This window comes from Leguminivora glycinivorella, chromosome 13 (genome assembly GCF_023078275.1).
Source record: "Leguminivora glycinivorella isolate SPB_JAAS2020 chromosome 13, LegGlyc_1.1, whole genome shotgun sequence".
Lineage (NCBI taxonomy): Eukaryota > Metazoa > Arthropoda > Insecta > Lepidoptera > Tortricidae > Leguminivora > Leguminivora glycinivorella.
In genome coordinates this window covers 9,033,890-9,040,373 of record NC_062983.1, presented here as the reverse complement: position 1 = coordinate 9,040,373, position 6,484 = coordinate 9,033,890, and the positions used below count along the sequence as shown (strand labels likewise).

The 6,484-nt window shown below is 38.0% G+C and overlaps 1 long non-coding RNA gene across 1 annotated transcript; it reads right to left on the bottom strand.

The window, feature by feature from the left end:
- Positions 1-2,290: 2,290 nt before the first annotated feature.
- On the bottom strand, positions 2,291-4,101 carry LOC125232959. Its single transcript, XR_007177805.1, has 3 exons — positions 4,063-4,101; positions 3,785-3,846; positions 2,291-3,124 (listed from the first exon to the last, which is right to left on the bottom strand). It is a non-coding gene; the product is annotated as an uncharacterized LOC125232959 (long non-coding RNA).
- Between the last annotated feature and the right edge of the window lie 2,383 nt (positions 4,102-6,484).

The window sequence follows — 6,484 nt, the reverse complement described above, 5'->3', positions numbered from 1 at the left end:
GAAACTCGCTGTACTCGCTGTCCCCATTATACATGACGTCGGCACATTATTGCCATATGAAAACGATTTGTAGCGACACTCTTCCAGGGTCAAATAAAAACTTGTCAGGCTTTAGTCTAGTGTATTAGTCACTTTAGTTACTCATAGAACCTAATTTTGTCATTTTGTATTTCTCCATTTGTGTCCTGTGTGGTGACGGGTTAAGAATTTCACCACCCCCTTTCTTCCAGTGGGTGTCGTAGAAGGCGACTGTGGGATATGGGGTAAATTGTGGTGTAGGCGAGAGGCTGGCAACCTGTCACTGCAATGTCACAGTTTCGTTTTCTTTCAACCCCTTATTTGCCAAGAGTGGCACTGAAGCTTTAGTAGTTTCATGCGCTCTGCCTACCCCTTTATGGGATAAAGGCGTGATTGTATGTTGTATGTTGTATTTCTAACTCATAATTATAGTAAAACATACTCTATGCATATAATTTTTCTTGGACAAAATGTAATCTAAGTATTAAAATTAACACAGCCTTATTCAAACTAAAATATGTCAAAATTATATCTAAATATGACATGGATCACATGGCACTCACATATCTCTGATTTATATCGTATCTAAAACTATTTCCACGTCATAGTTCATTCAAGCCACATAATAAATTCAAGATTGAGCCAGCCCTTAATGTAACGTAACCATATTTTTCAACAACAGCTAATCACAACCATCGCCATCAACCAACAAATAAAATCCAATTTAATATATCATAAAATAACGATCGACACAAATTGTGTATTTAATTTATCAAGGCAAACTCCTTGGATTACATTGGCGGTGTTTCCAAATATTTTCCGTGCAAGCGGGCGATGTGTGCTCTGTACATATTATGTGTGTTTATGTATTGTACTGTGTGTCGTGCACATATTTAGCTGGGCCCAATACGGAGCCCCTTGGCCTGTTATACCTGACTGGGTTAGGAGAAACCTTAGGTTTCGTGTGTGGATGGTTTGACGGTGTTCTGTTGACGTAGCTACACCTATTTGTGTTATAAGCGATGTATTTTGTGCACATAATAAATAGGGGATTCTGTTATGTTTATGACATTTTTGTTTCCTCCTAGTCGCGAGTCTTCACAATATTATTTTCATCACACCCGCACTTTAAATGTGCTATTGCACGCAGGCGGAGCGTGAGTTATAGAAAAATCGTTCTCCCAAGGGAATAATTAAATTTCTTGTACCGTACCTACTTAAGTTTTTTACATTTATTTACATATTTTTTGCATTGCGAGTGTGATGAAAAACATTGTGTGTAACTGGGGGAGTATGAATATTACAAACTCGAGTCTTTAAATCGCTCCGGCAAGCCGTCGCGATTTAACTTACTCTCGTTAGTAATATTCAACTTCCTCCCCTTGTTGCACAATGTACTATTCCACACCTCAGCTGAAGTTTACCACATGCGTTATTTTTCAGAGTCATTTGTTCTACACAATCTTGACTTTACCTAGTCGCGATTCTATATACAATATTATTTCCACACAGCGGAAGATTATCACATGCTTTTTTTTTTTTTATACCACGTCGGTGGCAAACAGGTATACGGCCCGCCTGATGGAAAGCGGTCAAAGGGGTGTCAAAGTGTTGCCAACATCAATATTTGTTCGTAGCAATGCCGAACGGAGCCGAATTCGACCGAAGTCACCGAAGTGACCAGTTTCTGATTGTGGCTGTAGGGAATTTTAGGACTTGCTTAATATTGGTATAAAATTGACATTTCGCAGTTATTAAGTGTAGGTATAATTTCAGTGAATAGGGAATAGACAACTAGTAGGCATAAAGGTCTACCTGAAAAAAATCAAAATTTATTGCTGCTATTTTTTATTTTTTTTATTTTTTATTTTATCTTTATTGGGAAACAAACAGCTTACAATTTTACATAATATAGGTTACATGACTAACACATGAGCCAAAACAGTTTCCACTAATGGAATAAAGCAGAATTGCTCAAAGGGTACTTAATTTTAATCATTACTATTACTAAGTATATTAACAATTAGTGTGGGGAAAAGAATGAAGAAACAAAAACATGAGCATCGAAGTAAAGCAAAGCAACAACATAGATTTGATGTACTCGATCTACAGATCAAACACTTAAAAATTGATAATTTAAAGAAATTAGATACTAGTATTGGATTTTACCATAGAAACAAATTTACCAAGTTTTGTACTAAATAAATCAAAAGTTGAGTATTTGTTGTTATAAGTTGAACATGCTCTAACAAGATCTTGCATCCTGTCTGGCTTAAAAAGGGTTGAACACAATTTACATACTGTGTGACAACACGATATGGTTAAAGTAAGTGTAGGTAGGTACCTATCTACCTATCTACATACTTTTATGATACAGTATCTACGTTTCTTCTGTTTGCTAAACGATCATCTACCAATAACTAGTAGTTATTCGGGCTAGTATTTTGTTACACTTATTTCTATAGACAATACAAAAGTATACACCCATATTGAGGATGTACAGGTGCAGTTTTTCAGAAGTAGACGGTTAGTGCATGACTAAGGACTAACAAAAGGACCGAACACGAAAGTAAGAAAATTAGTTTGATGATGTCTACACGAAGGCCGCATAGCATAGCCTTAATTCATAAAAGTTTTCGATATAATCGAACTACAGAGAATGCATATACTTAGGTACTCGTATCATGTTACAAAGTAGGTTACCTGCAAACCGTTCAAACAGTTCTCACAGAATTAAAATATCAAAATCTCAAAAAACTATTTTTTTATCCTTTTTTATAGACATCGAAAATCCAAATAAAATCCACAATTACGCAAACGGAATAATCCCAAAGTTCTTATTAGCATAAAAGTAGGCGCAAGGAGACCTTATACAAAACAGGTCTCAACTCATTTCCATCGGTTTACTGCTCTCACAAACCAATCTAAAATGTATTTTTGTTTCAGTCTATTTTATACAGGTCTTGAGGTCTTATACTGGATGAGGTAAATATGCGGTTGAAGATGGGAATAGAAGAGTCTCTTGCGCAGCGCGCGCCGGCGCTCTGCAAACAATATGGCGGCGATAAGCGGCCATCTTGGGACGGATCGAGGTTACGGCGCACCGCTGGAAATTCAAATTATGATTTTATTGCTGTGTTTGAGTTTAGTCGCTAGGTGTGTAGAAAACCATAGGTGTTACAAAGGGGTGTAAAAATGGGAGATAAAGACTTGTTAACAATTTAATTAGGGTCACAAAGTAGATACCTACGAATTTATTAAGATTAATATGGTACGAGTACAGTAGTTATAAGCACTTTTAGTTTAGAGTACCTACGCACAACAAAAGCCTTCCGTGAGACTCATTCAATCTGTGTAAGATTGAATGTCCTGTAATGTTTATTTATTTATTATTATTTGTTATTATCTATATAATTATGTTTAATATTAACGGGAAAGTGTGTGTGTCTGTTTGTTTCTCCGTCTTTCACGGTAAAAGGAAGCGACGAATTGATGTTATTTTTTAAATGGAGATAGAATAGAATAGAATAGAAAACGTTTATTTGGTGAAAATATACAAGTAAAACAACAATAGCCTTAATCTATATACATCTTAAACTAAAGTCACCAAAAAGGATGCCACTCAGTATATGCCAATGGCTAATTGGTATTAGCCACGGCGCTGGTTTTCAGGGCAACCAAGAAAACAGGGTGGGATTTCAATATTTTTAAAATTAACATATGGTGGACGAGGTCGCAATAAATACAATTATAACAGTCCACTTACTTATACATTTAAAAGTAGTATCTACGCAGATTTAATATGCAGTAGTAGAGCAGGCAACATAACTATTTAAAAACAGAAAATAAATGAAATGAAAGATTAATTGATCTATTAAATTAGTTTAAATTTAAATTAGCACGATGTCTAAAGGGATGTAGATGTCTGAAGGGATGGATAGTGCCATAGGCTACTTTTTATTTCTTTCTCCCCACTTCCCTAAAATGAGGGGTGGAAGCTTCTATGGAGTATTCCGCAATTTTTCAAATTCTATATAAACTTACAATTAAATTAAACGGCACACAAGACACAAGCTATTCCGCAACACATGATACTGTTATCTGTTGTAGAAAAACAGAGTAATCCCGCTGCGAAGTGAGACAGAGAGCAAATTTGCTGAGGCAACAATCAGGCAACTAGTTGGCGTAAGGGTGGGCTCGCAGTTAGAGCAAAATGTTTCTGTGTTTGCGGTTTGCTTTTGCCGAATTTTGTACTTGTAATTTTTTACTAGTAGACTTATATTGACCGGGATATAGACCGTGATTACCTTTTTGATTTTTGTCGAGCTCCCGATATTTCAACACAGTTGCATGCATCAGTGCGTTTTCACATTATCCGATCCGATATCGGATGTAGTATGGAACAAGTTTTGGAGCCTGAAAGAAATACTGAAATCAAATACCCCGATAAAACTTAAAAAGCTCGTCTTAGATTCGTGCATTTTACCAACTCTATCTTACGCATCACAGACATGGATATTCGACAAACACACAAGAAAAAAGATAACAACAACTCAAAGAGCGATGGAGCGTAGCATCCTGAAACTAAGATTAAAAGACAAAAAGAAAAGTGAAGATATAAGAAAAATAACAAAAGTCATAGACGCATTACAACACTGCAAGAAATTAAAGTGGAAATGGGCCGGCCATATTGCTCGTATGAATGAAGAACGATAGGTGGACAAAAAAGACGACCATATGGAGCGGCCCGATCGGTAAGAGAAAGAGAGGAAAGCCAGTGCAAAAATGGTGGGCAAAGACTGGACAGAAAAGGCTACCGATAGAGACATGTGGAGGAAAATGGAGGAGGCCTTCACTCTGTAGAGAGGTCCTTAATAAAATTAGTTTTAAATGACATAAGATATATTTTAAATTATTTCAAAAATTGTAGAATTATAAAAATAATAAAAAAAATATATATATATAAATGTAATACTGTATATAAATGTAAAGAGATGATGACATGTATATGATATTTTATTAAGGTATCAAATAAAGGCTTTATTATTATTTCTATGTCTTACCATATCTCGGGACCATGGGGTCCCGGACTTTTGGGAGGCATGTGTGGGGCCGAAGCCAACAGCACAGAGGCCCTTTTAGACACTTTAATCTAAAGGCAAGGGATACACCTGGCTGACCTGGCGGATACCATCCCCGAGCGCACAATATGATACATCCGGAGATGGTCCCCGCCAGGTGTAAAGACTATTTCAGTGCAGCACTTTTGTGTTGCGATGGGAACTAAGGTCATAGGCTATTGTTGTGCAAGTTGGATGGACTGGATAATGGTCTATGGGGGGAGACTATCGGACACCTGCCATGACAACTAGTCTCAAGATTGTAAAAGATAGGCGGTGACTCGCCAACTCATTGAGTGGGCCCTGCAAAACGGCCGCACGCATGGTGCGACAACAGAGCAACACTTGAAGAGTGGCTGAAAGGTTGTCGAGAGGTGAGACTGCGGTAGCCAGATCCCGGTGATCCGTTCAGCAGGCCGCCGGCGTTATGACATTTTACACTTCCAACCTGGAGCATAGGTCCCGCTCCTGCGAATCCACTCTGGCCGGCCGGTTAAGGCAAGCGCAGAGGCGAGGGCTAGATGGAAGTGCCCTCTGGAATAGGGGTCCGCGGTGTCGCCACTCACCGTCAGCTCGCCACAAGCTGCCCCTGCCCTTATTATTATTATTATTATCGGATGTAGGACCAATATCCCATACATTTGAGCCGCCATCTTTGATTGTTGCCTTTGAAATCCTTCCGACATCCGATATCGGATCGGATAATGTGAAAACGCACTCATGATCACGGTTTTCCGTGAAAATAACCGTGAACCATTCAAAACACTTTTTACTAGTACTTGCTTCCGTTTGGTGTTAGTGCGTTTAACTGATCTGGCCCTGTAGCCGAATGGCATTTCTCCGACGCGAATCGAAAACGAAACGCCTCTAAAGGTAGTCTGGCTCTGTCGCGCCAATACGCAAGGGTGATAGAGATAAATATCTACTAGCGTTTCGTTTCGTGAGCGTTTGTGCCATTCGGCTACGCACCCTGATATCGGATGCAGGATCTATATATCCAATATGTTAAAGACGCCTTTGACATCCTTCCAGAATCCGGTATCCGATCGGGTGCACTAAAACCGCGTAGATATAAGGTTTAAGTGTTGAACTTACATCTCATCTCATCACAATGTTTAAAAATATTGATAGCTAGTAAAATACTGCAACAATAGAAACATTTTGCGGTTTATCTTTTTCCGAATTTCGTACTTTAATTGTTTTATACTTCATTTGGCTTATACATGTTTCAACGACAATTTTAACTTACGTAATAACAACACATAACACGTAATACTCTCTTAGTTGGATGGTTCTAGATCATCAATATATGTACGTACTAGATCTTTATTTTAAGCCTTCAATGA